Below are 24,058 nucleotides of genomic sequence, written 5' to 3'. Positions count from 1 at the left end.
TGATGATAAGGCAGGCAGGTTGTACCAGGGCATTTTGCATACAGCTACCATGGTTCAAGAAGTAAGGTGAGCAGAGTCTTGTTTTGCAGGGGCACCCTTCACCGCCTTGGTTCAGCCACCAGGAGCATCCAGCACTATTTTAGGCAGTGGCAGGAAAGATAAAGATGTCTGATGCAGAAGCTTCCATGCTTGGACCCATGGAGGGTCAGAGAGTTGTGCTGATATGCTGTGCCCTTAGGCTTCGACCAGATATGGAAGAAATCTTGGCGTCACTGCGGCAGGGCTTTCACCTTGTGCTATGGAACAATGCAGACTGTTTGTAAACCCTGCCTGTTGAGGAGGACAGAGATTAAGCATCACATCTTCGAATACAATTTGGAGTTGTTTATAGGAGACTAATGTGAAAAAGAAACTTTTTTTGGAAATGCCAAGATGAAACATTTTAGCCAAGGAAAATGATTCATTACTTTCAAAAATGTCTCCCCATGGTTTTTAGCCAAACTACATGGGCAGCATGACCCAAACTTATGAAATAATTTGGCACCCAAGTCCCTCAGGTTTTTCTGTTGTTGACCTTATTGTTGCAAAAATATATTTGCCCAATTCACTTTCTCTACAAACAAAAAATAATCCTTCCTACAGATCCAAAAGGCCTGACTGGTGCCAAGCTATAAATACCGCTGTGACTGACACAGTGTAAGACTTACTTAGAAACTTAGACTAGAACAGGTTACTGAACTGATATGTCTGAATTATATAAGTAAGTTAAAGAGCATGGAGAGGCACCTCTTTATGGCTATGAAACATTCTCCTAATCTAAACTATGAAGCATTTACCTATCATTGCCATGGAAAAAGCATAGATTTTTCAGATCAAAGAGAAGTTAAAAGGGCATCCCAGTGGGTTCAGGGGGTAACTTGTTGTGTCCAACAACAACATGAACATATATGAAATGCAGAGGCAATATGAGAGATAGTCTATTGCCTGACAAACTTTTTAAAGAGCTAGATGGTGCCTCTTGGAAAATATCTTCTATTGCTTAGATTTACTTCTTTACTTTATACAGAGGAGGAGAAGTGGAATAAAGGGGTTAGATTTCTTTTTCTCATCAAGGAAAAAAACTGAGTGTTTTAAGGAAAATAATACAATTCAGGCCATTCCCATGAGTAAGTACTTCATTCCAGTGTCAAACATTAAGGAAATGAAGCACAAAATTAGGTATTAAATAAAGGAAAGAAGATGTTTGTTCAGTACTGTAGGTGGCTTTAGTAGGATTTGTTTGCTCTGGGTTTCACAAAGTAGTCTGCAACTTATATTTATTTGTTTATTTGTATAGATGCCTGTGTTTCCTCATAACTACGTATATCTCTAGTAGCTATTCACTGACAGAGGTAGCCACAGCCAGTCTCTGAAAATATCTTGCTCCGTGTAACTATTTGATCCTGTAATTGTCTATAAAAGCTTGGATCCAGTGCTGACGCTGGGAATATTTTATTGCTCACCAAGGAGCACTTGTGGCTATGTTTTGATAGCCAGGTTTGTGGTTCTGGAAAAGTTCAGGGATTCCAGGAGGCCATCAGTGCAATAATATTATTATATCTTTTTAGTGAAGAAGAGGGAAATACTAGTGGCTAATGAAACAAGCGAAAATGCCATAGGTAGTAATTATCAATAATAAAAGAACATAGCTGGAATAAAATTTATTGTGAGTAACAGTGAATGTCATCTTTAATTTACTTTCACCAGCTGAAGTTATACAACTCACATGATGAAATACAGCAATAAGCACCCTATTTTTTTAATTCTAGAACACCCACCGGTTTATATTATCAGCATCATGTATTTTTTCTCTCTTGCAATGCTGCAGGGAATCTACCTATTCTGGATAAGAAACACAATGAGAGACAGAGATTTAAACAATTTTTTTTTCCTTTTGTCACCATAGATTTCAAGCTGAATTCTCAGCTCAGGACTTCTGGAAAAAAAAGGGAGTCACACTTTCACTGCATTTGACAAATACTGGAACATGATTTAAAAAAATGGCTTATTTAATATTCAGGCATTTTACATATCAGAATAACTGACTTTATTCAGAAATTTAAATTTAAATTGCTGAAGATTACAGTAAAAAATCCTTCACTCACACCCAATTTATACATCTTCTGTTCTGTCCTAATTTGTGCACTTCTCTCGTCAGTATGGTACTTGAGTGATTCCCAAGTGATATATTTAATCGCCATCATAAGTACCTATCCTCTTAAAAGGAGGATGTGTGTAGCACAGTGCTTATTTTGTTTTAGTTATAGATGATGGGTGCCATTTATCATGAGAAAAAGTACAGTTTTCTCATGTGTATGACAAAAAAGGAAAATAACTGTGATGTATGGTATCATGTTTGGAAAGGGGATAATGGCTTTTCTGATGGAGGTGGTTTCTAATGGCTCCTCATTCCCACTAATCTTTCTTTAATCATTGTGATGTGGACCTTGCAAATTAATGGGGCATAACAGTAAGGGCAGCTTTGCACAGTTGATTCCCATTTAAACCACATTTTAAGATGGCTAATGGCAAATTGACTTTAATCTGGCCACTGTGCTGGGCTACTGAGCTCTGAGAGAGAGGGAAGGTATATTGGTCAGGCTTAGCACCACACTGTTACAGATGTACCACTGTTGACTTTTAAAATGTATCTGCATTATAGATACATATTTATTCTGATTTATTCAAGCTAATGGTTTATGACTAAGCAAAATTAGGTGTTACCAAGGATGATGTATTATGCATTACAGTTTGATATGTAATGACTATTCCTAGTTACTGAGAAACAAGCAATCTGTATGATTATTTCTCAGGCAAATGGAGGCTAAAACACTGAAGTTATTATGTGATCATTACTATAGTATTCTTCATGAAATTCAGACTGTGAATCTCGATTAGTGTACAAAGGTAGAGTAAAATTTTCAGCGAATGCAAACTTTTTCCCCCAAATTATACGTGTGTCTTCTCCAAATCGATTTGAAAATACTTATTCAATTTTTCAAGCACTACAGGCCCAAGAACTCCATGCAATAAGAACCCAGATCTGGATGTCCACCTCATAGGCAAATGTCTGTTTTCTTGTTATTCTGTGAGTAATGAGAGCTGAAGAAAAAGATCCATTCTATATGATCTTTACTGAGCCAAGCTTCTGGTTCTATTCTCTCCTAATCCTTTTCTATAGACTAAAGATACTTCCATAGGCAAATCTATTTTTAAAAGAAGTGATTGTAAAATATGGGAGGGGGGGGTTGTTCTGTTTTCTTAATCTTTTTTCAACTCTCTAATACATAAGTGTGATCATTAAAACATTTAATTGTCAAACTTCTTTGTTTATAGTAAAGCATTTTAATGTAATTTTTTAGTGAAATATGAAACTTCATGTCTCTTCACAAGCTGTTAGGACATCTATAAAATTATTCTCTTGCTTATCATTTCCTGTTTAAACTGGATTTATTTTTATATTTTCTTGACCATATATTTGTTTTCAACATTCTGTATATATGTGTCACTTGTTATACTATAGAATGAGAGAATGACAAAGGTATCATATAAATGAAATTCTTTATAATCTCTGTAGTATAAAACACCTATATCGAGGATGGAGTATGACCACTCTGACCAGATCTCAATTTTTCTGATGTCTTTACCTTGTACACCACAGTTTGGGCGGATCCACTAATGACAGTAGCAGCTCTTCCCAGACCATGGCTATTTCTACATCCTGCTGGTGAAAGGCAGAGAACAAATGGAAGTATTGCATGGACCAGACTCACCATGGAGAGGGAATTTGGATCATATATTTGCATAAATCCCATAAGATCAAGGATGATAATCTAATTCTAAGGCAGATCTCTCTAGAATTTTGTTAAATATAATTCCCTATGCAATAGAGAACACTGAAGATGTCCCTGAGGTGGGACTGGGTACATTAGCTCTTGAACATGACAATGGCATTGGCCTAGGACAGCATCTTGGCATGATGATGCAGCTCACAGCCTAGTGAGAAAGGTAAGGACAGTGCTGGCTGCATAGGGAAGGATGGCTCTCTGGCTCTTGAGATGTAAAGTCCCAATTTACTTTTTTAGCATCAATTCAAATTTTGGCACTTTTCTTGTAGCACCCTGGTAAACATACTTGAATCGGTTACAAAGACTGAAGGGACTGTGTCCCACTTCCACAGCAGGCTCAAACCTGCTTGATAGCCTCTCTGTTCCTCTCTCTGAAGGCATTTGCACTTTGTCTTTCAAAGATTCTGTCCCCCAAGTTTTGTACTTGTTCTAGTCCTTCTAATGCTGTTGTATGAATCAAAGACAGGAGCTAGCTGAAATGTAGGAAAACCAGAAAAAAAATGCTTTCACTTATTTTTATATTTTTTCCTCAAATTTTCAAAGCTTATGCAAAGCCTTGTTGCATGTGTTAAAAGTTTCCAGCCTCCTGAGAATACTCATTCTTCTTGCAGCTAGAGCAACTGATGTTGAAAAATCTTTGTCTCACCTGTCAGTATGTCTGACAGTACATGGGAGACGCACTGTGGAGTCATGGGCACTCAAGAAAGAAGCAGCTGTTCTTGCAAAAAAGCCAAAGTCCTTTTGCCCACAGCTCTTTGTTTCACTCTGCCATAACTCCCCACCTTTGCACCCCGTTCCGTGGTGTGCGCTCAAGCAGATTTTAAAGGACTGGGGGACCTTAAATCTTGCTGCTCAACTCCACCAAGGCAACTAGAAAACAACTTTCAAAATCTCCAACTCGGACATTTTACCCTTACTAGATGAACAGGTAGTTTAAAGGAAATTGAAAACACAAATGCGGGTGTTTTTGAAGTATAAAGCCCGTGGGTAGACAGTGGAAGGACTGACGGATATGCGAGAAAGCAACAGTATGAGTATTGTGGATTATCAAGGAGTTGTCACATGCATTGCCAAGGCACTTCTAGTTTGGTAACAATTTCCACTTGCTGCTTCCACAGATGAAAGCAATGGCTGTCAAGCAGCAGTTCCAGGCCCCAGCAGGAGATCATGCAACAGGACTGACACGTTCACTATCACTGACTCTGCTCTTGTTACTTCTTTTTCAAGAAATGTATGTAGTGATTTTGAGTTTAAGGCATTTTTCAATATGGTGTGCATTCCACAGGCTTTAAAGAAATCTCAGAATGTACCTTTCATGCATACAGAACCTGCCTCCTTTCACGAAACTGTTTCTAACGTGTTGCATTACACTACACTTAGCTATTCGGTAAAGTATTTTGGCATTGTGTCTGCTGATTCCTGTCTGAAGAAAAACACATCGTAGGAATTGGATGGTGGATTTTAATATATCACCAGTTTGTTACATACAGAAAGCTTAATAACATGGTATAGATCTTTCTTTTCCTGACATGTCATCTTTGTCTCTTCTTTTTGTCCCATGTACTTCAGGCCATCTACTAAGATTCAACCAAAGACAGGGTTCACTTCTCCAAGACTTGTGTGTTCCAGCTTAAGAGTCTAAATACTAAAATTGATAAATTCTTTGGAAATAATATTTTATAAGCAAGTATATAAAAATAGCTGCTAAGATTATAAACACTAGTTTTTCGTTGAGGGTGTAATGTGGATCTGTTATTAGAAAGGAGTGAATGTAGAGCATAGATTATTACACATGGTATTAATTAGAAAGGGGGGGGTTTGGCTTCTTTCTGCATATTGCTGATATGCAATATTCCATAACTTCCCAACTGACTTTTAGCCTCTTTGTCAGTGACTGTAAAAGACTGGAGCTGTTTCATTTGCTTGTGGACTATTATGTATATTGCATACTACTTTCCTCCAAAATCAGCAAAGCTGAAGGGCTGGCTTGCCTTTTGCCAGCTGCTGTCCTCTGGATCTGGATGAAGTGAGGGATCTGAAGGTGGCCTGAGTGCTTAGCGCAGGGCTGGGGGGGTGTGGAAAGAGGGAGATCACAGCATACGCCTGTCTGCACATGTGCATGCCTGTGAGCATGAGCTCACATGCTGCCTAAGCAGAACCTGAGAGACTGCAGGGAGGCAGGGAGTAGTCATGCCACTGGCCTCAGGAAGGATGAAAACCAAAGAGCTTTTTCCTGTAGACCATGTAGCATTGTTGCAGAAATCCCATGCGAAGCTGCTGGGCTGAGAGCAAGACCAGGAGAAAGGATGCTACAAAAAAAGAGATAGAGTCAGTTTACAAATCCTTTTAATTTCACTGAGTTTCTTTGAAAGAATAAGAAAACCACAACATGTCATTCTAGTTTCTGTGACCTTAAACTCCAGATTTTTTAGATTCTCACCCCATTTTGTTATTTTGTTGCCCTCCCTTTAAGGACAAATCTTATGTTCTCAAAACTACAGCTAATCAAAGTCCTGTCACAGTGACCAACTTCCTACCCAAAAGCACAGGTTCCCCTTTTCCTCATCTGTTGTTCTCTGTATGAAACTTCAACTTCTTCTAGCCATTACTGAACATTTTGCTGACACATGTAACTGACCAGTGTGCAGCAGTTAAAATTATTCTATGATTGTAACTTGCATGTCCCATGGCAGCAAGCCATTCTGGGCGCTTCCCTAGGTAACGCACTGCCTTCTGGTCCCACTGGCTTGACTGCTGATCTGGATTTGGTTTGGTCTATACAAATGCTGCTGTGGTTTGAACAATTCCTATTCCTTTCATTGTTCACTGTCAAGAAAGCAATTTCTGAGTGGTGCCAGCTTGTGCGAAAGCAAGAAGTAGGCAGAGCAGCACCCTGCACTGAAAGAGACAAGGGAAGGGGCTCCTCAGTGCATCCCCTGCCCCATCAGTGCTGGGATGGGGAATATCCCCTGCTCCTTTTCCTATTGTTTCTGCCTCTTCCTCCTCACCCCATGTCCCAGAAGCTTCCACAACAGGTACAGCTCAGGCCACCTCGCCCCCGTTTAGGGGGACAAGGCTGGGCACAGCAGCAGCGCAACTGCGAGGTGCCAAGCTGTGCTCTCTGCTTCAGCTGCAGACCCTTTCCCTTCAGCTTTCCTTTCTTCTCATCGTTACTATGTATTGCAACACTGGTTTGGTTCTTTTTATTTGTCCTTTTATCTCAATTTCTAAGTGCTTGCTATTGTTTCTGTGAAGTACAGATGACTGGCTACATACTATGCACCCCTCGATTAATTCCTCTCCCATTCCCCTGTCCCCACATGGGCGAAAATCTGGAGTAAGCCTGTTACACTCTATGATATACGGTAATTTATAACAGAATCCAATCCCTTCCCTCTTTGTGGTTCCTGGCTGTATCATAAAAATATCTTATTAAACACTTTAGGATGAGTAATCTGTTTGGCTATCTCATATCTATGTTGCACTGCTCTATGCCCATATGCTCTTGTTTTCCCCATGTCACATGTGTCAATTTGTTTGTCTAGATCTGTTTCTTGAAGACTGCCATACTCACTCTTTCCTCAACAGTGAATGCCTTTCAATGTCCTCTGTCCCACCTTATTGTATCTGCTCTCAGCTATTGTAATTCTCCTGTCTTTATCTACCTACACTTGCCAGGGTACACAGAAAAGCTCAACCCAGATGGGAGAGTCCATATGAGCCTGAAGAACTGGTGTGGTCTACACAGACATGAGAAGATCTAGTCTCTCTTTCAAGGGCTTATCTCTCTGTGATAACATTTTTCTGTGTCTCTGAAGAACATAGCTGGCCAGCAGATACAGGTTGAGGCTGGGAGCTGGTTTGGGATAGCCAATAGAAATGTTCACTTTGTTATCCATATGCCTTGCTGCCTCATCTGTCAGTCTAATGGAAATGCTTCCCAGGAATGCAATCTGAAAACAGGATTAAGAAGGTTGCCAGGCATAGGCTGGGAAATAATAAAAAAATGCTGTTAAGCTGTGGTTTTTTGTTGTTTTGTTGTTTTGTTGGTTTTTTTTTCCTGGGGAACTACTCTGTCTTTGAGGCAGTCCCTGTGGGATTCAGAAACAGCAAACTGATGCTTAAACACATGATACCTTTTTGGTGTAGAGATGATATTCTAGGAATGGAAGCTGATATTTATATATAAAAAATAAGGAGCTGAATTCCCTAGTTGCTGTTATGTCACTTGGTTTCTAGCTTACAAGCTCTCTGTGGAAGTTTCCCTTAAAAGGGTAACTGAAGCTTTGCATGGCATTTCTTACACTGGAAAGTTTACCAGAATAGGGATTTACTTTAAATAGGAATGGGGATTTTTTTTTTTAAACTGGTTTTTAAACAAATATTTGGACCAGTAGACAGGCTATGGTAGGGCAAATCATATCACTAGAATGTGCTGATATTGGAGATTAACTTCTGTCCTACAAAAAATAAAGCATGCACTGGCATACACTTCCAATGTTTAATCCTCACCCACTGAATAATATTGTTATTGATCTCAAAGGCTACCTCCTCCTTTGAAGTAGTAGAGGTTTTCTAGATTTCACCCTGTAAGCTTTCTTGTTGAACCATACAGAACTGGCAACGATAATAAACTGTCTTTCTTCCTAGAGAAACGAGCATATTCTCCAAGGTTATGTAAAAAAACCCCAATAAAAATTAGGACCTTGTAATGTTGTGTTTACAGATCTTTTTACCGAGGAGGACTTAACAGATAAGCTTGGTGCCTTCAGTCATTCTCTGACTTAGAAGCTAAGCAATTGTTTCTGAAATCATATAGTTACAGGCTTTGTTATTTATACTGCTTATTTAAAGTGAGCCATTATTTTCAGAAATTATACTCCTAAAGCACAACAGTATTTAAAATCTGATTTGACTGCTTGCAGAAGCTCTGCAAGCTCCTTGGGAGGGCCATCGGGTTAGCGGTACATCATGGATAGAGCCTAGGCCAGATAGGCTATTCTAGCTCCTCAAATAAGGGGAGAATACTTGGTGGGGAAAGTCATTACCCAAGGAATGCAATGACGAAACAGCACACTATTCCTTGGTAGTACTGGACATTTTGCAGGATCATAAAAATCTTGGCTTCCATTCATCAAGGGCCTTTAAGCAGCTGAGCGATCCAACTGCATTCAAGTGCCTAGCAGAACAAGTGCATTCTTAGTGTTACATTAGGTTTTCTAAATCTAGCATATAAAACTACATGACACTAATTACCAAAAAAAAAAAAAAAAAAAAAAAAAAAAAAGTATTGTATTTTTTTCTGTTTGGATAGAGAACTGTATTCCTTTGTAACTGATAGAATGATCAGAAACTTTACAACTGTGCAAATACTATCTGGCTTTGGGGAAAGTAACTCTTTGGATGTATAGTGTTAGCATGGACTCCTCTTGAAAGATCTGGAGATTATTGGATTGTGAAAATTAGCTTTTTTTTTTTTTTTTAACTTGAATGGAAAATAATTCTGCTTTTCAGTTGTAATGAAAAACATTAATGCTTTTACTCCAATTACATTGTTTTACAGCTTTTAAAGTTGGGGCTGATTATTGATGCTGCTCACAGCAAATCTCCATACAGTAGTAAAATCAGTAGGAAAATCTGACCTTGAATTTAAGTGCTCTTTTTTCTGATCTGAACATTACCTGGTACTGGAAACACTTGAGCTATAGCACAACAGATGGTTTTTGGTCATCAATTACTCTAAATTTGAAAAGCAGGATTTTTGAACAGTTTAGTTAGGCCAGTTTACTAATCAATTATGGGCGACACCTCCATTTAGTATGAAGTCTGGAGAAATGAATGGGTGGTGGGGTTTTTATTCATATTTAGGATACTAGGTAAGCAGAATTGATTTAATGATGGCAAACCAGAAGACAAGAATGTATGCCTACACATGTGATTTTTCTTCCTTATTCAATCTTTAAGAGCTTGCTTTAAAAATCTTAGATTTGCAGTTCTGTCACAGTTTGTTCAAAGCGGGGGAAGGGAAGCAAGGTATGAACTTAATGGTATTTACATTTGAACACTAAGCAATTTCTGAAGAGTGTGGTAGGAACTAGTTATTGCAAGAACTATTATTTAGTTTAATTGATCCCAGCTGGGCTTGGAAGAGATTCCAGCCAAAAGCATGCAAATGCTTGCCAAGAGCCTGTCATATGTGATAGCTCACACTGCTATGAACTTGGCTAAGAGAGGTCAGTCACATAGCAAAAACTAAGCTCTCCTCCACTGTATCCAGGCTAGCTTAAAAATGCAGATATGTTGCCAGCTGACTAGCAAGCCTTTCTCCTTTCAACTTTGTTTTAAGAGGCCCCTAGTTTCTTGGAAGTGGGGGAGTGCAGAAATGCAAAGCAATAGGAAGATGTTCCGCACATGGAGAGATGGGCAGACACAGCCGCTCTAGGATCCTCTGGGCATCTGTTTTCATTAAAACTTCACTTGTGCATTTGACCTATCAGCTGGATGCGGCACATCTCACTGGTAAAGCTACATGGTGTATGTAACACCACTAATTAATCATCCTTGCTTTAAAAATCTTCTTTCTGGCAGAAATACCTTCTTCTTTCTTTTTAGGGTACCTCCCCCTTAGGCTTTTGCTAACCTTATTGAAAATTAGAAAAGTTTGTATAACATAATTTAGGACAAACCATCACAACAAATATACTGTATTTGTTATGGGAATTCCACATTGCTTTCCTTCCTTGATAGCTACCTGAACAATTCAGGATATTTTTTAAGGAATTATGAAACATCGAGTTAAGGACAATTAATTTTCTAATCAACTGTGACTTTCCTTTTCAACTTACTTAGTAAGCATAATTATTTATGTTGTTCAAAAGAGCTTAACAGGCACCTCTATGTTGAGATTTATACACTGGCTTTCCTCTGTCTTTTCTCTGTTGGACCATAACCACAGTGGTGAAACTCTCTCAGCCCCTCCAGAGAACTAGTTCCATTTTGCCTTAATAATTAAATATTTCTTGGATCAGAGGACTGGAGCCTCTAAAAAGTGCTTATTTTTTCCCTTCTTTATTCTTTGTTTCCCTCTTACCCAGCAAATATTTAATCACAAAGTGGAAAAGTCCAACAGGACAAATGAAGTCAGGGAAGATCCTCTAGGTCAGGAGAATTGGCTTTTGAACAACATTGTCCCACTGGAGTGAAACAAAATTATCCTTCCATAGCTGAAGATCAGGCTCATTTAATCCAAAGCCCTATCATTGTGTTTTACAGAATAAAACTTATAAGGAGCATTCTTAAGGCAAAAATTAAACAGCTGCTACGAACATAAACACTAAATATATAAAATACATGATACATGGGTTCATTATTATTAAATTTGGTACATGAGGTATAGAAATGAACACAGCATAACAAAGTAAGTGTTTTATCTATCATATAGAATAAGTAATGAGATATGGAGGTTCATGAAACTACTCAAGGGTAGTTTGAATCATCTAGGCCACTGACTGGTTGCAGTCAAAGCTTGCTGAAGTGCTTACTGAATTAGAAATGAGCTATAAGTCTCTGTCCAGCTCCTGTGAACACAAATATGCAGCAACTTTGTAATTTTTAACTGGTATTCTTTCCAAACAGACAATCTGGGCAGTTGCAGGGAACATATTGTCTTGTCTTAGTTGTTATTAGAGTCTGCTGAGGATTTGTTGCAATGTGCTATGACACTGCTCCTGCTGCTGTTAGTAATGGATTAAGAGTGGGACACAGAACTATGGATTTAGGGAGAGTGAATGGCAGGGTAGGTGCTAGATGCTGTGCTCACAGAATGGGGAGACAGCAAGAGCATAAGCAAGAAAAGTCAACAAATGAGCACCCTAGTGTTAAACCCTTAAGAATCAGACTTGTTAAAAAAACCCAAACAAACCAACAACAAGAAAGGATCTTTATGTTTATAAAGTCTATGGTCCTTTGACTCATTTAAAAGCTCAAGCTTCTGAAGAGATCTGCTTCACACTGGCCACATTCAGATGTTAAAATCTTGGACATGTGTGACAATGATGCTAACTTTGCACCAGCTATGTAGCATAATTCTCTTGCCAAACTTCTTGCCTTGCAAATCTACCATTCAGGCGTTAATTTTACAGTGAAAAACTGAATGGTCATGATCACCTTACAGCATTTCCATTTAACAGCATCTAGTTAAGTAGAGGGAACATATTTCAAACAGGAATTACAGTCTGGACACAGACAAAATCAGTACCAGATTTATTGGTAACTTTATTGTTTAAGCAGGGAGAAACACTGTGAGGGAAACACTGTTAGGTCAAAGTTCAAAACTGGATACTCAAATAGAATGACTTTGGCATTGAGGTGCTAGAAACGGATAATTAGATGCCAGATGTAGGTGTTTCTATTTAAATTGAGTTACACCTACATGGAGTACACCACCTCTTTTTGAGTTGGTCATATGCAAAAGAACGATCCATCATGATGCAGAAAGGCAAACCAAGGGCTGACCTAAGTCTTGGACTAAAATGGTGTGATGGGCATGGCTGGGCAGAATTAGATAAAAATACAACATTGATTATTTCATATTCTCTCATACGCTGCATGGCTTGCAATTCTGTATAATTTAGTCTAGTTTGAGCTTTCACTAATCAGGGTCCCAGAGCATTTGCCTATCGCTGTAGTTTCCTGGACTGAGGTAGAGCATAAAAAGCAGTGCAGATCCAGTTCAGTCACATAAGCAGAAGCCTATGATGTTGTGGGACAATTTTGCGTGGTGTTAACGGTAGGAATTCAGTGGGCTAGCATTCTGCTGGTGTTAGCAATACTCATGGTTGCTTTAGGCTACACCAGTAGCTTATACTACCTTCTCTCAGGCATCAAGCAAAAAAGTAAGTAGATACTTGTCACCACATCCTGTTTAACTTGGTTAGCCCTCTTTTGGCATTTCTGCTTGGCTTGTAGTCTTGGTTGTAGGCAGAATGATTGCAACTGTTTCAGATGACGAAGAATTCTCATGTAGGGAGAACATTTCATGACTTGCAATGTTTCAGAGAAGCTGAAGTTTCTAATAGTACCATTTTTTAGACTAAAAAATAAGCAGATTTTTGAGAAAAAATCACATTTTTGGAAAGTTCAATTGAATGAGAATTTGGTCTTGCTTTTCAATGAAAATCCAGAGACCATAACTTGTGTTCTAGTTTCTCTTTTAGTTTTGAACCTGCTTACAGAAACATTGGTTGAAAATGGATTCTTTTAATCAAGAATACAATTTTGGAAATCAATTACAACGTCCCATTTTTTCTTCCCATTTTAAAAAATCCTGACATTAAGCAATTTTATATAGAGCAGAGATATTGATGAGGTAAATAGCTATATAGAATACCATGCATAGAACTGATACATAGAACAAACATCTATGTTTTGAATAACACTGATGAAAGTATTGTAATTAGTAGAAAAGGAATGTCATGTTTAACTCTCTCCTACTCTACATATGTTACTAAATTTTTGTGTATTCTTCAGTGCTTGGAAAGATATGCAGTAAAATGCTGCAAGTATTTTCATAGTGCAGTAGAATTGGAATTACAGCTTGTTGAATCCAATCCTGGAAAAAGTCTCAGGAAAACCTTAGTCTGTATTTAGACCTGCATTGATATCAAGGATGACACCTTTCTACTTTAGTGACATCAGAACTGTGTTCAAAGTAGATATTGGGGTACTTTACACATGAGATTCTCTAGCAACAGATTTATTCTTGTACTCCTGAACCATCCAGATACTAGAAACAATATTAAACTCAACCAAATGTGCTTCACCTAGAAAGGACTGTGCATGGGCTATCACATTTACTGAGGAGCAAAACCAATGTGGTGACTGTCTTGACAGAATAAGGAAGAGTGCAAAGAGGCTCCTTTTTCATATATGCTAGTTATTAGCTTGCACAGAGGAGTACATGATCAATAATAGCAAATTAATTCTCCTTCAGATGGGTAGTAGATTAAAACTGTTGAGGAAGATCCACTCCAGTAGTTATTGCTTTGGGAGAACAATGTGTCTATTCATTAAAGTCAGTTAGAGAATGGAGACTACTCAATTCTTGGCCTTTACTTTAAATTATTCCTCAAATGTCAGTCCTTTTTTGCTGTAGTCTCTGTATAAGAGAGTAAGGGTCCGTTGAGGTTTAAGGCGTAAATCTAGTGTACACTACTTGATGGAAAATAAATCTGTTTTTCTCAAGTATTCTCTATATGTTACAGAATAAGATAATTTTGTTTTGCTAAAAAAACCCAAAACAACCCAACAAAAAAATCCCAAACAAACAGAAAAACCAAGCAAAACCAGAAAATGTCCTTCAGACAGCTGTACTTTAACACCTTCAGAGATTTTACATATAGCTTTTACCTTCAGGACCACACCATGCCACACCAAGTGCATGTGTGACCACAGAAAAGAGCTGCAGAAAAAACTTGTGACCTGCACTTTCCAGAGGCAGGGATAGGAATGGTGAGTGCACAGAGCCAAGGTGCCCAGCCGTGTAGAGATTCAGAGTGAGGGTTGCTACAAGCCAAGGAAAAGCTGTGAGGGCAACTTTTTTGTCTGTGTGTATATGTAGTGCTCTAAGCATGGTGGAACCAGTGACTTGCTTTTGATTCTTTAACAGGGCATCTACGGAAGGGAGAAGGTGCTTGATGATATAGCCAAAACTTGTAGAAATAACTTTATTTATTAGAAGGGATTTTACACCTTGCATAACTCCTCAAGAAGTAAGGTTCTGCACAGTGTGAATATGGAAAGCAAAACTGTCTCCATACCAAGTTGTTGCAGAACTACCCTGTCCATTGATTCATATGCTATCACAAAGGAGCATTTGTTTTTTATTATTTTTATAGTCCTGTCCTCAAATGATAAATACCAGCTTTCATTCTTTTGTCTTACTTCAGTGGTCACTGTTAACCACCAACAGTATGTAAATAAAGCAAACCATATTTCATGTGTTGACTGCTGTAAAATCACATTTTACACTACATTAAAAGCAATTATGTAGGCTGACAACAAATTAAACTTACCTTATGGATCATACTCTGACCTTTTGTTTTACATAGACTGGGAGTGATTTCAGAAATGAAACTAAAAAGCCTGCTTCCAGCTAGCTGTTGCCTGTGTCTCACCTCAGCTGCTAATGGGTGTCAGCAGAGTCCTTCCTCCTTCCCCAAAGCATAGCCATGAAGTCCAAAGGAAGAACAATGACCTTTGTCAAAAGGATATATATATATTTTAACAGGATTTTAAACTACAGTTTTCAAACTATAAAGGTCACATCTGAGGAAGCACTAGCCTTATGCCATGTAAAAACTGAAACTCTTCTTTAATAGTTATAACATTTAAATGAACTAATTCAGCTTTATTAAATTTTATTTTCTTGATGGTATGCACTATTATGAACTTCAGCTACATTACCACTAAATAAGGATATTTTTCACCGTTCACGCATGGATGTTTAAATTTTGCTACATTTCCAGGAACACAGATGAGCTAATTTAATTTTTTTTATTCTATTGGCAACACATTCTGAATCAACTTACATTTCAAATTCTGAAATGGTTTGTAAAGTTTTGCTTGATTCTTGAGTACTTCCAAGCACTGGAAAAAAAAAACATGGTTCGGAAAAGTCGATACTGTTTTGTTTCTGAAACTCACAAGTTAACCTTAGTATTGTTGGTTTAGCTATAAACTTTTGTGAGGACTGCAGTTTCATTTGACAGTAAAGTTTACAACTTTATAGACAGACCAGACATTAAAATTCAAATAGCTTCTGGTTTTATGGAAAATGGCAGAAAAATACATTTGGAGTTGTTTTTTTTTTGACACAGTAACTTTTGACTTCAAGATTGGTAGGCCTTCGTATTGTTGAAATTCAGAGTTATCTGACCTTCGTTAACCTTTAATATCAGTCATAGGTTAAAACTGCTTATAGGATAATGAACAGTCTGGTTTTGCAATGGATATTTTAGCTCACTGCAAAGACAAGTAAAGGAAACCCCAATATGCTTACTGTCCTGCACACTTGCTGTCCTCTGTGGCCACCCCTAGGCTCTAGTACCCATAAGGGTCAATTGGAAGGTTAATCTTTTCTGAACATCTGTGTCTGGTGTTTTGTACTCTACAGCAAAGAAGCAATTATCAGTCGATCTCGCAACTACCTGGAGTATATGAAGGTTTAGTTACAATTTGGGACTTCTTATTTCTAGAATAAGCACTTAATTGTGGATGTGTTTATTTATTTCCATTTTCTTATCTACTTTTTTTTTTCTATTGCTTAATACTGAACAACATTCATTTATATTAGGTTACATCTTTTTTGCTTGTATGTACTAGAATTTTTCTTTTAAACTATTTATTTTAAAACTAATTGCACATTACATTTAATGCTTAGATTCCCCCTTAGCAATCAGATTTTTTTTTTTTTTTTTGTTGCTGGACAAGAAGGAAAAACTGACAACAGCACAAGGTTGTAGTACAGTAAAACTTGAAAAACTCTGCCTTCTAGCTGTACTTTCCCCCTTTAGTCTTACTGATCCTCCTTTCTGCTCCTTCATGTCTCAGATAATTAGTGATGTTTCTGAATACTTCTTCTATCAGCAGGAATAATCTTTGTACGTCAGCTTTGCAGCTTTCCATTTAGCCCAAGACATGTTTGCCTCAAATGTAAACAAACACAAATTTTGTAGTACACTTTGTCCACACTAACTGACATAGCTTTTGGGAATGATATGATACCACTTCAGACCAGCACTGTTAGTACCAGAGCGTTTCTTAATCTTTTTCAAGTCTATCTCCTGACGTTTTAGTTGATGTTTAATATTTGTGCTGCCACTTCGAAGTCCTCATAATGCAAGGCCATATTTCAAATGCTTGCGCAATTTGTCTAATATGCCTTATCCACAAGGGAAAAATATCTTTACACTGCTCAAGAGCAGTTTGTGGGAAACTTTTCAGCTGCTGTTGACTCACCAGCTCATGATCAGCTCTGCAACTCTGATGATGCTGACTGTTGGGGGGTTCATATATGGAATGAGGGAAGAAGACTACTGGTGATGGTGAGCCTGCCCAGGTTAAGAGTGGGCTGCCTATCCATAGGATGGTGGAGTGCCTGGGACATCCCTGCTGCCACCTGCTGCCACTGTGACCCATCCCCTAAGCTCCTGACATGACAATGGGCTTTGTGGTCTCTGGCCCTAGGCAGCTCTTGCAGAGTCCTAAAGTTGTCCGAGATACCACTATGAAAGCTAAGAGTGAATCTTCATTTAAAGAAGTTCAGGTGAATGCTCCTGTTACCTAGTAGCCAGAAGCCAGGCTTTCCAGAAATCTTTGGGTTCTTTTACCTTAGTAAAGATGTGAAGTTGCCAGTTTCAATTTTAAGTGCAAAGCAAATATCCACTCAGAACAGTGAATGTTTTTTTATTAAGTCTAAGCTGTTTGCAATTATAAGAAAGCAAATACTGAATTTAGAAAATACACACTGCTCTTTCCCACCTGCATCTGATTCGGCTGTGTGCCAAATACCTGGGTTTCAGCACCTACATGCTTCCAGGATATTTTTCAAAACCTACATGCTTCCAGGATATTTTTCAAAAGGCATGTTAAAATTAATTTTGAATATGTTATAAAACCAACAGGTGTATGGGATTTTTTTCGTTTATGTCCATGCTACTAATGCAGGATGAATAAAAAGAGGTTGGTGAGAAAAGTGTATGGACAGCAATCAGGGAAAAAGAGGTAAAGTTTTTATGAGTTTTATTATCACATCAATGTTATGATTAATGAGAGTTTTAGTCATGTCTATAAATATTTAATAATATAATAAAGTTTAATAATAACTACGTCATTTGTGACAGTTTTTAGTCAAATTTGGATTGGGAATTTAACAGTAAAGACACGAAATCTATTTGCACCTTATGCCATACTTTTTTTGTACGATTATGTTACCTGTTGTTGCTATTAACATGACACGTGTTTAATACCATAAATTGGCTTACATTTCTGTTTGGAAGGTCAAATGCCAATATTTCTTTCACAAGGTATCAAGTGTGGCTCTTGTAATGGTGTTTCTTACAGGTGTTAAAATGAAGCATGGAAGGTTTTGCTGGAAGATATTCAAGTATTTTCTATCAGACTGGAAATACGATGTGACTGCAGTACTCCATTATACTGTGATCTAATAGGAGGGAAAAGAATAGAAAGGGTGCTATGAAGGCAAGAAGGAGGAAGAGAGAGAGGCAACCAGAAGAAAGAGAGAGAGAAACAGGAAGAAAAAGTAGCTGCTTTAATGTATGCTTTTGGACTAATGGCTGTTTTACAGGGAAAGAGGCCACACAACTCAACCATCCTGCTCTGAAGTAAAATGCAGGGTAGGTGGTGTGTGTTCAGATATCTTTGCTCTTGGCTATTCCCTGTATGTGTTTCCTCCTAATGAGAGATCTTCTCCTGCATGTAATAGAGCTGGTAAAAGGGAGGCTGCTAGGGTATGTGTAGAAAAACTCACGAGAATTTAGTCAAAATTTTGAAAAAATTGTTAATGACCTCTAATGACAAGTGAAAGTCTACATAGAAGGAAAGAGAAAATCTCACCAGAAATTTTGATTTTCTGATGACAAGACACATAAGAGTTGTGAAGACACACTGAACATGGTCCTTTTGTATAACGTTTTGTATCTTGAATTTGGAGCTTACTTTATTATATGACTTGCAGGTTTAATGTTACCTGGCCTTTTTTTCATTTTACTCTCCAGAATTGAATTAAGAACTTTTATTTTATAAGACAAGCATATGTGAAACTTAATTGTGTTAGAAGTATTTTTTCTCCTTGAGGTTTAAATCAACAATCACTCTCCTCAAGTGCAATGATGTAGCACAAACCTCTGGCAGAAATGCTATATTTGGCCTCCTTCTCTATCTAGACACAGTTTTATCAAATGTAAGAACAGTTCTACAATCAGAGTATGTTAGCCAACCAAAACATAGTAGGGACTTGAGTCTTGTTGTCATTTAGTATATAACCATATTATAAAGCATATAAACCATATTATGGTTTAGCATGTAACCATATTATATTTATATTATAAATATTACATAATATATATTATAATATATATTATTGTATTAGTTCTGAATTCCTATTGATTAAAAAAATAGGCTTCCAGAGTGGCAGTCATCCATGTGTCTTGTTTTCACACTGGTGAACTGACACTGCATCTGTACTGCCTTCCTTAGTCATGCCTTGGGAAAGTTTGAGTTCAGAGAAAAAGTTGTTCTGTAATGGTAGGCAACTGAGTTTGATTATACAAAAATTAGTGCACGTAATCAAAGAAGAAAGTCACTATAAACCTGAGTTTCCTTACTAGACAAGTAACTCATGCCAGCATTGAGCCAAAAATCAAGTCAATGTGTAAATGTGGAAACTGGTGACTGGAGAATGAGCTTGATCTTTAGTGTCTATGCAGATATCTGTATGAAGCGTGACAGTACTATAATAAAGAGGTAAAAGTGCCAAAACCTGAAAAATCAGACCATAACAGTCCATTACCAGTTATAGAGCAATACAAATTGATGTACAGTATTAAAATGCAAATGGTTACACTCTGCTAGGAAATAACACCTCTATTTTTTTATCAGAATAAAAGAGGGAAACTTAAGACCCAATTGACTTTATTCCAAGGCATTTTAACATTTCAAGACAGTACTCATTTTGTACAAGTCTTTCCAAAGAAACTTGTATCTGATGGTAAGAGGAAATGAAAAGCCTTCATTTTAGAGCCAAATTCTCCTCTTTTTTACCATCTTACCTCATAGAAGAATGCATGGCTCTGGGAAATCCAGCTCAGAAAAATCTTCTTATTGCATTGGCTTGTTGTTACTGAAGATTACAGGATATTATGAGCTTCTTGTATGACTTGACTTAATTCATTGTTTGCAGTGAGAAAAGGGAATTTTCAATAGTACAAACTACAGCTGAAACAAGAAGTAACACAGCTTTCTAATGGGACTGACACTAAAATTGCAATCAGCCAGTCCGATAGTCAGTTGAGGATGTATTTGAGTCTCTTCTACCTTAAATAAACATTTTAGATTTCATCTTCTTACAGGTTCACATTTCCTGTAGGCCATCAGCAATACAGTTCAAAATTCTTGGTCTGTTTTGGAGTTCAATGCTGCCAGATAAGAACAAAGTTGGTTTTTTTAAAAGCTTAAAACTGGTGCAAAGAAAAGGACATGCAATGAAAAGAAAGTAATTTATTGAGCCATACCTCTGTGTCCTTAGTTGCATAGAATAAATGGTGGGAGACATTAATGAATGAGAGAGGAATCTAAGATTATAGAATAATAAGCAGACATGCTACAAGAGTAAATGCGAAACTAGACCACATTGTGAATGAGATGACAGCCAGTGCTCCCAGTTCAGGTGCCATATGGGTGGCCATACACCACTGTGAGGTTACTGTCATCACTGACAGTGATGGAAATGACCAAAGCAACCTCTTACCTGTGTACTGCAGGAAATGGCTTCTATTTTGAGTAGCATGGAAAAGACGCCCTGGATACCCCAGCTGGTAGGCAGATATAAAACAACCTTAAAGTTGTTCTAACTTGTGGAAGACAGTAAATTTTACATAGCTGTAAGAATGTGGAGAAAATGAAAGCAGCAAAAAGCTGTATTTCTCTTCCCTAATTATACTCAGTACCTAAGGGAATATTTGGCCAGTCCCACATATCACTGTCTAGGATTTAAATTTGGGAAATTATATAAGAAGACATTTACTTCATATTCCTTGTCCCCTCATATTAAATTTGAGCTGAACCTTCCATTTTTGACGATTTTTCCTTCAGATGTTATAGAAATTTGAATTATTTCCTGTGATATTAAGCCTCATTCACTTGAATGTTCACTTGAAACATAATTTACTTCTCAAAGTTATTCAGCTTAAAAATTTTTAGAGGCACCATCTTAGTTTAACAGGTATGCATGAATGTGGAAGATGCATGTGTATGTAAAAGTACTTAACTCATTAACTCTTCCGTGGCTTTTGTGTGTCCAAAGGACAGTATTTATTATAATATCTGGTTCTGTATTTGCTTTCCTTACACACAGGTGTTTTTTAAAGAAATCTTATAGGTTTTGAATCATTGTGATTACTCTGGGTTTTATACTTGATTTTTCAAAGAAACCTTGCTGCTCAAGACTGGGGTATTGCAAAAGTGATGAAATTGTCATGGCAAGAACATCACATTGATGCAGGTAAATGATACCGAGAGAATGATACTATCTCTCTCAAGCAGATGCTGTTTGAAGATAATGCAGTACATGAATACTGATATGAGTCATCATTCAGTGTTGGAAGCCTGACCAAAGAATTTAGTACCACTCACTACTATAACCATTCATACAGAAGCAGTATGTCAGAGGAGACAATCCTCACCTCCAGCCTAAGTTGGAGGCTGCTGGCAACTACTGACTTCATACATAATATCTTTTACTTGAAATTATCGATATCTTAATTTCAGTACACCACAAAAATTCTGTAGAATCTGTAAAAGCATGAGAAGTGTATGGTGTAGAATTTGTTGGTCACATGGCATTGTCTGGGCAGCTTTTGCTCTGATTTCAGTAGTGTGTGTCAGAGAGAGAGCTGAAAGAAAGATAAGAGAAGGAACACATTCTAAAATGGACTTCAATGAACAGAATACTGCTCTAGCTACATGTGGACTTTATTCTTAGTGATGTTATTCTACTGCAAAAGCCAATATGGAAAGCATCAGAAGAACAGATATTTCTTAGTTACACTTCAACTTCCAGCTACATATCAACATGTTGCACTATGGGTAGCTGGAAGCAGACAGGATGGTAAACCCTAAGTCAAAGAAATTTATTTGGCTTAGTTACAAACAGGAAAGAGTGTTGTAGCCTTGCTATTCCCTTTTTTGTTTTGGGCTTTTTGGTTTGTTTGTTTTGTTGGTTTTGGGTCATTTTGTTGTTTGGGGTTTTTTTCCATTTTTCCCCTGGGTTTTTGGGACCTATGTTTTTTGACCCTCAGTTTTCAAAGAAAGCTCTTCCTGCAAAAGCAAGGGCTGTTAATGCAAGTGAGATTTTTTAGCACATTTTGTCAATGATTGGTTAGTGTGCATCAGTGCCATTTTCCAGCCTTTGATATATGTGAAGGCCTCACCTATGGTTATTGTGCAGCCAATTTACACTAGTGTCCCAGTTTAAAAAAATCTTAGAGATGGAACATTAACCCTTAGTCCTCAGTGTTACTTAATATGATTGAAGAAACCTTTGTTATTGCTGGAGGAAAAAAAGAAAAAAAGAAATGAGAATAAAGTTCTGACTTTTCACAAATCTTAAAGAAAAGTCTGCACTCATGCAACATAACAAATATCCAGAAATTGAAATGAATCCTCGTGCTTTCACCTACTTAAATTTCTCTGTGACTTTAATATTACTCTGTTTCAGTGGGTATCCTCTATATTAAGAAATAAAAATAAAAAACAAACAAGCAAAAAAAAAAAATCCAAACAAAAAACTTCTTTGTATGTAGTCAGAGCTACTACTAGCAAAAGACAACTCAGATGAAGGAGGAAAATAGTTACAATTGGAAAGACTTACAGGCAAGAACAAAGGTACAAGCATTTGCTTTGAACCTGGAAGCCTCACAAGCCACCCTGCTAGTGTATCCCAGGTGTAGGCCACATGAGCTGGGGAAAGAATGTGGCTGTGAGGAGGGTGATGACAGGTGTGAGTCTGTTCTGCATTCATCCCAGCATGCACCACTGCATCTGTTATGCATTTACAAAAGGTTTGATTTCTTGCTCTATCTTTTCCTTGCTGAAGTTATTTAAAAAAATTTAAGCGAATATTGAAACCATTATTACAACAGCAGCACAGAAATTCTGAAAGGAGGAGGTGTAGCCTTGGTCATAAAGTGGTAACAACAACTGTCTCTTGGAGCTGCTGTAATGGCACTGCCCTGTTATCTGTGTGACTCTTCTGCTTTCAAGCAAGATCAGTAACAGAGCAATGACTTGACAGCTTGCTTGTCTATGCTAAGATATGTTCTCCTAAGAAAAGTTGTTTCAATGGCTGTGAGAATGTACATCTTCTGGTGCATTGATGGAGTTGCAAGGTGCTTGCAAATTGGCTGAGGGCAGGAAGGGCATACTCAGCAGGTGCCCTGAAGGCTGAGGTCCACCACAGTTTCCTCCCAGTGATACACTGAGGTTTTCCTCCAGGGCACACTAGGCTGTGTGGGATGATGGTGTAGCTCCAAGACTTGTCCTGACAGGTAGTCAAAAATAGGCCAGGCCTCCCACCCAAGATCCATAACTCGGTACATCTGCCACACCATTTAGACATTAACCTTTAGAACCAGACAGAAAATAAAAGTTTACAACCTGTGGGTGTGTTTTCCATCCATTTTCATCTAGAAAGAAATCTTCCTAGCTTTATTAAATAAGAATACCAATTAACATTATTTCTGATAACACCCTGAACCTGCTAGATATCAGGCAAATTATTGGTGAGGCCTGAGTCCTGAGTCCTGAGTCAGAATGTTACTGTGCTTAAGAGAAAAAGCTAGACATGGGGTATAGAAATCACAGTATCATAGAATCATAGAATCTTTTAGGTTGGAAAATACTTTTAAGATCATTGAGTCCAACCATAAATTTTGTAAAAATCTCCATTAAAAAAAAAAAAGAAAAAAATTAATTTTTTCACCTCTGTGTGAAGAGCACAGGGCATGCAGGAATGCATGACAATAGCATACACTGAGAAAGATGGAGAAAGAAATAGGAAAGAAAACAAGAGCTTGCTTGGGCTTTGCTGGGTATTTTATTTCAGACAGTCCAGTTGTTCTACAGAAATGAAGATCTATGACCTGAAATGGTTGATAAAACCATCTTTTCAAAATCCCAGATAAGTGTTAAATTTTTTACAATTTTAAAAAGAAACAAAAATTAATAACTCCAAAATCTAGGACTCGCTCAAAAACTTGCAGAGTCCAAATGGAGGGCTCTTTGTGCAGCTGGCAGAGGGTAATATTATTAGTAGCCTGCTGGGGTCCATGTTTGTTGCTCTGAAACAGGCGATGTCTGTTATTTGGGTCACTATA

Source organism: Strigops habroptila, chromosome 2 (genome assembly GCF_004027225.2).
Source record: "Strigops habroptila isolate Jane chromosome 2, bStrHab1.2.pri, whole genome shotgun sequence".
NCBI classification, from domain to species: Eukaryota; Metazoa; Chordata; class Aves; order Psittaciformes; family Psittacidae; genus Strigops; species Strigops habroptila.
This window is presented reverse-complemented; position numbering follows the sequence as displayed.